This window comes from Nannospalax galili, unplaced genomic scaffold, assembly GCF_000622305.1.
Source record: "Nannospalax galili isolate Female #2095 unplaced genomic scaffold, S.galili_v1.0 scaffold777, whole genome shotgun sequence".
In the NCBI taxonomy this organism is placed as follows: Eukaryota; Metazoa; Chordata; class Mammalia; order Rodentia; family Spalacidae; genus Nannospalax; species Nannospalax galili.
Genome location: NW_008341810.1, coordinates 3181313 through 3192673, shown reverse-complemented (window position 1 = coordinate 3192673; position 11361 = coordinate 3181313). Strand labels below are relative to the sequence as shown.

Below are 11361 nucleotides of genomic sequence, written 5' to 3'. Positions count from 1 at the left end.
CATGTGAACTGAACAAATGTAACAAGGAGACAGGAATCAAAAACAGCTAAACTGAAATTTTGGAGCCAAAGCCATGTAACAAATAAAGCGGAAAATGCAATAAGTAATATGAACAGCAGACCTGATCAAGAAAAAGAGAATTTGTGAAATGGAAGTCAGCTTGTGTGAAATTTTCCAGTTAAAAGGAGGAAAATCTGGACACTGGACTCCGCCCAGTCTTCCGGGTGACGGTGGTAGCTCCATGGGGCTGAGCCGGGTCCACGCTTGTCGACCTGGCTGGAGAGGCCATGTTGGAGACCTCCTTCTGGGCTTCCCGGCCTGCTTATGTTCCCACTCCTGATAGACAAAATGCTGAATGGGCCTTTGGTAGGGTAATAAAACGCTTACAGTTGAACTACCATTACAAAGAAGAGGCTGAAATCATCTGTGATAAAGTTCAAGTTAAACTCAGCAAGGAGTGTTTCCATCCTTTCAGCACATGCATTACAGAAGTGAGGACTTCACACTGGGAAGAAGCAATCCAGGAAACAAAAGGTGGTGTACACGACAGGAAATTAGCCGAAGAATGTTGCTTCCTGTGGATGTCTACCGTTTACAGCATATGACCCTAGCAGAAGATGTCAAAGCCATGCTCACCCAACTTCTCTAAGGAGGTCCGCCTACTCTTGTTAACAAACGGTGACAGACACAGAGAGAGAAGATGAAGGCTTGTGCCTGCCAGTCCTACTTTGACGCTATCGCTATCGTTGTAGGAAGAGAGGAGAAAGGGGAGAAACCAGCACCTTCCATATTTTAGCACTGCTGTAATCTCCTTGGAGGACAGCCTGGGGACTTGAGGGATGGTTATTGACACACTAGAAACCGATATACAAGGAGGCCTCAATGCAGGACTGAAAGCCACAATCTGGATAAACAAGAGAGGAAGGGTGCCGCTGACCATCTCCAGTTCCCCACTGCTTGGTTTCCTCTGTACTGGAATTGCCTGCTGGCTTGCAAACCATAGATTGCAGTCAGCATGTCTGTTTAGAACACAACAAAGGGCACAATTAACAAGTGTAGAGTCCATTACAGAGTTAGAGCCAAGAAAAGTTAAGGCAATCTGTATATTGTTCCTTTCTAGGACTCTGTGAAGAGTTCGTGCCTATGTTATGTGGGTCCTCCCAACCCTACAGCTACTCATGTCTGAAATCCAGATTTTAGTTGTGAGCTCCAGAAAACATGAAAAGCAGCAGGAGTGCCTGCACATGGCTATACAGATACTGGTTTATAGCTCAGAAATAGATCTTTTTAAAAAAATAGATATTCTAAAATGGAAATCAGAGCATTTGAATCTGGTTAATATGAAATAAGTACTAAGTCATACAAATGGAGGCATTCTTAGTGAAATTTTGTGAATTTTTAACAAATCCTGTTTGCCTGCTTTCGATATGTATGTTTTCTCTATTATCTCATTTTTCTGCATGATTTTTTGAAGGATGATTTTTCTGTGGTGTGTACATGACAGATTGTTCTAGTTTGAGAAAAAAAAAATCATCATGTGTAGTCCTTTTCTATGACATTTTCAGACCTCTGGAGTGAGCACGGGGCTTCCTTGTAGTCTTTACTCCTAAGGAGACTTTTCTACCTTTTCTCAGGCACACATTGGAGAGGACTGGACATTTTGCTTGGGATGAGTGCTAGCCACATGGGACCAAAACTTATTTTCCTCCTGTGGATCCACAAGAATACAACTGCCTCTATGTGGTCTGCCCAGGCAGATTCCCCACCCTGAGCTGATGTCTGTAGATTAGTTCCTTCAGACGATGAAACCAATAGAAAGTCAGGTTCACTGTGAACCACTTCCAGGTGCCATTCTAACATACCAGCTGTCTTAAATCTGTTTTTCACATTTCAGAAAGCACTGTGTCACAAATCTCCTTTAGGGTTCACTAGGAGCTTAATTAATGCTCCATAGCAATATTAACAACCAAGAATTTCCCCCAGACCATTAGGCCAACCAGTCTCACGATTCCATAACCATGCTTGGAATGGGTGGGTTAATAAAGGGAAAAAGTTAATGAAGGAAATACTACTTGGGTTGGTTTGGGTAGGTTTTTTTTTTTTTTGGTCTTTTTGAGACAGGGTCTCCCTATAGCCCCAGCTGTCCTGGAACTCACTATGTAGACCAGGCTGGCCTTGAACTCACAGAGATCCACTTGCCTCTGCCTCCCAAGTGCTGGGATCAAAGGTGTGCGCCACCACACCGCCTTGGGTAGGTTTTTTGAAAAAGGAAATTAGAAGAAAAGTACTAGGATAAAATACTAGATTGCACTGAAAAATGTGTACATTTGACCCCAAGAGTGGTGCACAGAATCAAATTCTAGGTTATACTTACCTGTGAACCTAAAAACAGTTTATGTCCATCATTAAGAATCAGATTCTCTGCCTTGAAAAAAAAAAAAAGAGGATGAAAAACTCACAGATAAATGAAAAGGACTATGAGACAGTTTACAGGATTTACAGGACACTATCGAGAAAATTATCATTACAGATTATAAGGATTCTAATAAAGGAAGTGGGGGAATACAGACTTTTTTTTTTTGGTCTTCTTGAGACAGTGTCACTCTGTAGCCCAAGCTGGCCTAGAACTTGCTATGTAGACCAGGCTGGCCTCTCTACCTTCCTCTGCTTCCCAAGTGCTGGGATTAAAGGCATTCGCCACCATGCCTGGCTTGAATTCTTTTAAAGAAAATAACTGAAAACTTCCAAAATTTAGATATAATCTTTCAAAAATTACCCAAATAGATTGAACCTAAAGGGGACTTCATGACATAGTATAAGCAAACTGACAAAAGTTAGGGACAGGATTTTAAAAGCAACATGAGAAAAATGACTAGTCATAATCAAGGGAAAATTCCCCTTCCCCTAAGTGGAGAACAGGCATCCTCAAAGTGCTGAAAGAAAAAAGAAAAGAAAAATATCTGCCTGCCAAGAATACTTTCCCTAGCAAAGCTATTCCTCAGAATAGATAAGATGTTCTCAGAAAAATAAAAGCTGAAGTTCATTACTGCCAAGCCTGTTCTACAAGAAATGTTAATGGGAATTCTTCAAGTTGAGATGTAAGGATGATAATTAATAACAAGAAAGTATATGAAGAGAGGGCTGGAGAGATAGCTCAGTGGTCAAGAATACTTACTGCTCTTGTAGAAAACCAGAATTTAGTTCCCAGCACCCATGTCAGGCCACTTACAATTGCCTCTGTGAACACTACACTCATGTACAAACCCATACACAGACACACACTTACACTTATTTTTTTTAATGAAAACAAAATATTTTAAATAAAGTAGGGACTGGAAGATGGCTTAGTAGTTAAGAGCACTGGCTGCTCTTGCAGGCTGCGTTTGGTTCCCAGCACCCACATGGCAGCTGACTCCAGTGGCAGCTGACTCCACGTGTCAGTGACTCCAGTTCCAGGGGATCCGATACCCTTTTCTGACCTCCAAGGGCATTGCATGACATGGGTATACTTACATGCAAGCAAAACATTCACACATAAAATAAAAATAATAAGTAAAATATTTTAAAAAGAAAGTATATGAAAGGATAAAAGCCACTGGCAAAAGGAAGTATCTAGTCAAATTCAATTCTCTAATATGCTAGGCATGGCAGTACTTTCCTGAAATCCCTAGTACTTGGGAAGGTGAGGCAGGAGGATCACAAGTTCAAAGTAGCCCATATTACATCATGAGACCTTATCTTAAAAAACCAAAAACAAACCAACAGAGCAAAACAAAAACAGTATTCTATTCTCTCTGGGACATTAGATCTCAAATGTTCTACACACACACACACACACACACACACACACAGAGGGCTGGGGGTGTGGCACAGTGGTGCTTGCATAGCATGCAGGTGTCCTGGGTTTAATCCACAACACTACAAAAATGGGGGTGGGGATGGGCAGGGTAGCACATGCCTTTAATCCCAGCACCCCGAAACACAGACAGGTTGATGAATTTCTGTGAATTGAGGCCAGCCTAGCCTATATAGTGAGTTTGAGGCCAGCTGGGGCTACAGGAAGACCCTGTCATATTAAAAAAAAAAAAGGAGGGGGGGGGTGAAATTGAGATTGTAACCAGCCTGGCAGAAATGAAGTTTTTGTTGTTGTTTTGTGGGTTCTTTTTGAAACAGGGTCTTCTGGATTCACTATGTAGACCATGCCAACCTTGCCTTGGACCTCATAGAGATCCACCTGCCTCAGCCTCCTGAGTTCTGGGATCAAAGTTATGTGTTACCACTGCCCAACCAGGAAATGAAACTTTTTCTTTTCTTTCTCTTTCTTTCTTTCTTTCTTTCTTTCTTTCTTTCTTTCTTTCTTTCTTTCTTTCTCTTCCTTCTTTCCTTCCTTCCATCCATTCATTTATTTTTATTCTTATATGTATGAGTGTCTTGCATGTGTGTAACCAAACTTGTGTTGTATAGTGTCAGTGGAGGACAGAAGAGGGCGTTGGATCCCCTGGAACCAGAGTTTCGGACAATTGTTAGTCACCATGTGGGTGCTGCAATTCAAACTTGGGTCTTCTGCAAGAACAGTCAGTACTTTTAACCCTTGAGCCATCTCTCCAACCCCCAAAGTGAAATTATTCTAAAGAGCTACCTGTGTTCCTCAATCTGACTAGCAGACTATTGAAGCAATGGACCCCCAAAGAAATGACAATTTCCCTAGGAACCTCATGGTGGGAAAAGAAAAAGGTACCGGCCAGAGGGGGATCTTGTCTCTTGGAAAGAGATTTCACATAGTCTAAGAACTTGTCAGACCACCTTACAGGATGAGACTGAAGCCTCAACAGTGATGAATCTGTGGTGGGCTTAGATGTGCACATCCCTGGTCATCTCTCTAAATTTTAATCTCACTTCCGGACCCTGTAGATGGATCTCAGGTGTCACTGAATCTCTTTGTCCCTCTTCCCAATGTGGCTGCATTGAATAAATCTCTCCTTTTTCTGCTTTTTTACTATTAATTTGGCTATTTTGTTGGGTGGCAGAACTTGACTTCTGGTGATAGAGATTGTGACCCTGTGTTTGGAAACAAGATGAGTCAGTAGATAAAGATGCTTGATGTAATTCTGAGGACTTCAATCCGCCCCCCCACACACACACCAAATACATAATGGAAAGAGAGAACTGATTTTCCCAAATTGTCCTCTGACCTCCATACATGCACCATGAAGCACATGGTCATATACGCACAATACATTAAATAAACAAATAAATGTAAAAAAAAATTTATAGGCATCGGAGAGATGGCTCAGTAGTTAAAAGCACCGACTGCTCTTGCAGAGGACCTGGGTTTAGTTCCCAGCACTTTGTCATTGCAAAACCACAACTCTCTTCTCAAAGGGGATGAAAGATAGTTTACTCTGGAGCCAAATATAAGTGACCATGGTCTATGAACACAGATTCAAGTTACCCCAAATTTCATGCTCCAACATGGTAACAGTTTCAAGAAGTTATTATTGTTACAGAACAAAGAGAGCCATAAATCATGACACCTTTCAAATACACTGGTAGAGACATCAGCGAGGTGGGTTATAGTAAAACAAGTATAACTCTGCTGTAGGCCTTAGTTACTATCTGACAGGCTTCAAGAAGGCTAAGGCCAGCAGGGTGTTGTGGCCCAAGGCTTGATCCCAGCACTCCGGAGCAGAGGCGGTGGATCTCTGTGAGTTGCAAGCCAGACTGGTCTACATAGCAAGTTCCAGGCCAGCTGGACACTGCCAGAGAGAGAGAGAGAGAGAGAGAGAGAGAGAGAGAGAGAGAAAGTGTGATGGAAACACATGGGGGTGAAAACCCAGTCATCCCTTGACCAAGGAGCAAGAAAGAAGAGACACTAGAGTTCCCCAATCCCTTTCAAAGGCACACCTCCAATGACTGAAGGGCTCCCAATTTGTTTTAAAAAAAATTTTGTGGCCGGGCTTGGTGGCACATGCCTTTAATCCCAGCGCTTGGAAAGCAGAGGCAGGAGGATCTCTGTGAGTTCCAGGCCAGCCTGGTCTACATAGTGAGTTCCAGGCCAGCTGGGACTACAGGGAGACCCTGTCTCAAAAAGACAAAAAAAAAAAAAAAAATTTTTTTTTTTTTGCTTGGGATCTGGAGAACTGGCTCAGCAGTTAAGAGCCCTGTCTGTTCTTACAGAGGACCCTGATTCAGTTCCCAGCACCCATATGGCAGCTAGCAACCATCCATAACTCCAGTTCCAGGCTGGCCTCTGTCTTGCAGAGATCCTCCTGCCTTTGCCTCCCAAGTGCTAGTGGTAAAGGCATGTACCACTGCGCATTTCTGTCCTGGCTGACAGACAGAACCAGCACTGACTTTCTGAAAATCATGCCTGTGTCATCAGAGAATTTCTTATTGCCTTGATGAGTGTCGAGTCTCTGAACTTTCCTAAGGAACAGATTCATCTGTTGGCGCTTCTGGGTTTCTGTATTCTCGCTCCAGCGTGCTCTATTTTTTAAGCTGTTTTGTGTCACCTCATCTATCAACCATGGTAGCTCTGGTATCTCGGCTTCAGTTGGTGTCCTATGGACTATTGATTTTTGATCTGAATTGTTGCCTATTGCTTCAGGGAGAAGATAGTCTGTGTCCTGAAGATGATACAAAAGTTATTCTGAACAGAAAGCACCTTTACATCGCCTTGCAAAGAACACCAGCTTTTAACAGGGAGAAGTGGGACATCCTGGCATGCTTGGTGGATAGAAGGTCATACAGAAAGCCAAGATTTTTCAGGCATATCAACCTGAATGTCCCTGTCTCATATGTCAGCGTTCCACTCTTTCCTAACATGAACTTTAATCTTGACATGTTATACTGAACCAGCCAATATGAACTAAAAGCATTTGGGTTAATTTAACAGTTTTAATTGATGGATTCATTTATCTTAAGCCAAGCTGCATAGATTTCCTTAAGAGATTTTTATCATGTACACACAAAATATATACACAAAGATAATACCTATAAACATAGAAACAAAGACCTTATAGATTTAATTGTAAAATTTTGTTATGAGTACAGAAATAAAGTAATATAAATTTACCAGCTTATAAAGAGACACTTTTGATGTTTTTTTTTTTTTTTTTTGCTTGTTTAGTTTTCTTTTTTGAGATAGGGTCTCATTGTATAATCTTGGCTGGCCTTGAACTCACAGAGAACCATCTGTGTTTGTCTCCTTGAGATAGACTCTTTTTTTTTTTTTGGACACCGGGTCACCCTGTAGCCCCAGCTGGCCTGGAACTTGCTATGTAGACCAGGCTGTACGCTACCATCCTGGCATGAGATAGGGTCTTAATATAGCCCAGGTTGGCCTTGATTCTTGGCCTCTTTTTTTTTTTTTTTTTTTTTTTTGTCTTTTTGAAACAGGGTTTCACTATGTAGATCAGGCTGGCCTCAATCTCACTAGAATTACAAGCATATACCACCATACCCAGCCTAAAAAGACAGTTGAATCTGAATTATATTTATGGCAAAATGGAAAAAGTTGAGGTCAGTTACTCATATATCTAAACTTGAGGGTTTTATTTGTAGGCTCAGGAAGGCTATGGACCAATCTTTTTTAAGGAAAAGCAGTTTTCCTATAGCTTTGTATTTTCTACGGTTCCTTCTTTTTTCTCTGATCTTCCTGCCTTCTCTTTCCTTTATTGGTTTTGTTTTGTTTGTTTTGTTTTGTTCTTGAGACAAGGTCTCCCTATAGTCCTGGCTGGCCTGGAACTTGCTATATAGACTAGGCTGACCTTAAACTCACAGAGAACCACCTTCCCCTGCCTCCCAAGTGCTGGGATTAAAGGCATATGCTACCATGTCTGACTTTTTTTTCCTTTTAAAAAAATTTTTTTTTGTTTTATTTATTTTAGTTTTATTTTATGAGTGTGCTGTGTGCATGTAAGGGCACCATGTGTTTATGATGCCTGCAGAGGCCAGAAGAAGGCATTGGATTCCCTGGAACTGGAGTTGCCAATGGTGATTAGCCACCATGTGGATGCTGGGAACTGAACTTGGGTCCTCTGCAAGAGCAGCAGTGCTCTTAAGCTGTTTTTAATCACCTCATCTATCAGCCATGGTAGTTCTGGTATCTTGGTTTTAGTTGGTGTCCTATAGACTATTGATATTTGATCTGAATTGTTGCCTACTGCTTCAGGGAGAAGATAGTCTGTGTCCTGAAGATGATATGAAAGTTATTCTGAACAGAGAGCACCTTTACATCACCTTGCAAAGAACACCAGCATTTAACAGGGAGAAGTGGGGCATCTCTCCAGCCCTATTTTTATTTTATTAGAGAGCACCTTTACATCACCTTGCAAAGAACACCAGCATTTAACAGGGAGAAGTGGGGCATCTCTCCAGCCCTATTTTTATTTTATTATTTTATGTGTATGAGTTTTTGCCTGCATATATGTGAGTGTACCCATGTCACACAAAGTCTGTGGCGAGCAGAAGGCACTGAATCCCCTGGAACTGGAGTTACAGGCAGTTGCTAGTCACCACGTGAGTGCTGGGAACTGAATCCAGGTCTTTTGCAAGAGCAGCCAGTGCTCTTAACCACAGGCCTCTCTTTCTTTCTTGTGACAGAGTCTCATATAACACAGGCTGGCCTTAAACTTCCTATGTAGTTGAGGATAACTTTGAACTCCTGATCTTCCTGCCTCCACCTCACAAGTGCTAGAATAATAGTCCTGAGCCAACACACCTGGTTCTACAAGTTCTGGAGGGCAGTACACCGTTTGAATTAAATTCTGTGCAATACCATCTCCATCCATTTTCAGGCTGTTTCTCTCTCGATTCTAAAGAATTCTAGGGCTTGTCGGTATACAAAAGAATTCCCTTTCCATTTTCTTTCCATGGATTTTTCATTGAAAGTTCTCCAGTTCTGTAAAATGTAACCCAAGGGACTGCATGTGGGGATCAAATAAGTATCCCCTATGGTTTCTAAACTTAAGATTTGGCTGGTCAAAAGCATACAGTTATGTCATTTCTGTTCCTGCTAGAATCAGATCTCAGACTACATCAGACCAGACTAGGGCTTCTAGTAGTCAAGTATCAGATATGTGGAAGCTGGATCAGACCAGACCAGGGCTTCCTTTTGGAAATCAAAAGAGAGATTCATGAGGAGAAATTCCCTAATCTTGGCTATGTGTGCTGTAGTCCTGACATTTCTGGAGGCAGAGGCAGAATCAGAAAAATCATGGCAAATCTAACCTAGTACACAGTGACTTCCAGTGAGCCAAGCTACACTGCAAGACCTCTCCTTCCAAAACAAAACAAACAAACAAAAACAAAGCAGGAATTCCTACTCTGTCCCTAATTGGAGCCCTCACAATAGAGGCCAAATCAGGACTTCCTTTTGGATATCAAATATTGGACACCCCTGAAAACAGGACCTTCAAAATGAAGGCCAAAATAAAGAGAAGGGGAAATGGGAGCCCTGACACTTGTACCGAAGTTACCCTAGGTGAGCATTTCCAGACCCAGAAACTATCTATTGAAAATGCAAAACTAGAGAAAGGAGAGGGTTTTGGGGAGGTTCAACCACAATGAAGGATGTACGTGCAGGACATGGTGTTGGCACGCCTTTAATTCCAGTCCTTCTGAGGCAGAGGCAGGCCTAGTCCTGCTTGGTATGGTGGACCATGTTTTTAATCCCGGAACTCCAGCACTCAGGAGGCAGAGACTGGTGCAACTCTGAGATAGAGGCCAACCTGGTCTACCTAGTGAGTTCCAGGTCAGCTGGGGCTACAGGAAACCCTGTCTTAAAAAGACAAAAAAAAAAAAAAAAAAGAGGGGGAGGAGATGGAGGAAGGGAACCTATTGCTGAAGACACTACATCTTTGTTTGCTGAACATAGAAATATCAAGATGGGGCAGGCACGGTGGTGATACTTTTAATCCCAGCACACAGGAGGCAGAAACAGGTGGATCTTTGTGAGTTCGAGGTTGGCCTGGTTGGTCTACATAGCAAGTTCCAGGCCAACTGGGGTTACAGGGAGACCTATCTCAAAAACATACATATACATACACACACACATACACACACACACACACACACACACACACATATATATATATACACACACACACACATATATGTATATGTATATACCTCAAGGTGGAACTGAGCTGGAAACTTCCTTCCTGCTTGCTGGCTTTTATAGTGCTGGAAAGTGGCATGTTGGGGGAGAAATGTCATCAACAGTTTTTTGTTGTTGTTGTTGTTGTTTTTTGGTCTTTTTGAGACAGGGTCTCCCTGTAGCCCCAGCTGTCCTGGAACTCACTATGTAGACCAGGCTGGCCTTGAACTCACAGAGATCCGCCTGCCTCTGCCTCCTGAGTGCTGGGACTACAGGCGTGCACCACCACGCCAGGCTAACAATTTTTTTTAAGCATTATTTTTATTTTATGTGTACGAGCGTATTGCCTGCATGTAAGGGAACCCGTGTCGTACAATGCCGCAGAGGTCAGAAGAGGGCTTTGGATTCCCCTAGAACTGGAGTTAAGGATGGTTTGTAGCCACCATCAAACCTGGGTCCTCTGCAAGAGCAGTCAGTGCTCTTAACCTCTGAGCCATCTCTCCAGCCCTGTCATCAACAGTTTTAGCCAGCTGTGAACCCTATGTGTCACACTATTGACCTTCCAGGCAAGATGTATCCTCAGGGGAAATAATAGTGTGACTGTTATGAAGGGGATAACCAACTACACTTTAAAGCTTGTTTCACAGGAGAAAATTCATGCCTGATACAGTAAACAGTCTAAAGCTCCTGGCTGGAGAGGTCCTAGGTACTAGTGGGGTAGTTACTGTTATTGTTTTACTAAATGGAACTTAAGGAGGAAAGGGGGCTTGGAAATTGAGTTTAGACTTGGGCTGGTATTACAGCCAATCATAACTACATGATGAAACTCTAATAAAAATTCCAGGGTGGCTGTGTGTGGTGGCCCACACTTTTAGTCCCAGCACTTGGGAGGCAGAGGCAGACAGATCTCTATGAGTTCAAGGCTAGTCTGGTCTACATAGTGATGAGTTCCAGGTCAGCTGGGGCTACAGGGCGACCCTGTCTCAAAAAGACCAAACAAACAAACAAACAAACAAAAAACCAAAATAAAATCCAGATGCTACTCAGGAGACCTAGTGGCAAAATTTGTAATCCCAGTTAAGTGGCTGAGGCAGGAGGATGGCACATTTAAGGCCTGCCTGAGCTGTCAAGTGAGTTCAAGGTCAGCCTAGACAACTTAGTAAAAATCTGTGTCAAAATAAAAAGTAAAAACGGCATTGGGAATACAGCTCAGCAGTACAGCACTTACTTAGTATGAGTAAAGCCCTAGGTTTAGGCTCCAA

At 42.4% G+C, this 11361-nt stretch overlaps 1 pseudogene; it reads left to right on the top strand.

Annotated features, from left to right (window-relative positions):
- The first annotated feature begins 287 nt into the window (after window positions 1-287).
- Window positions 288-1050, top strand: LOC103737526 (annotated as a pseudogene).
- The last annotated feature ends 10311 nt before the right edge of the window (window positions 1051-11361 follow it).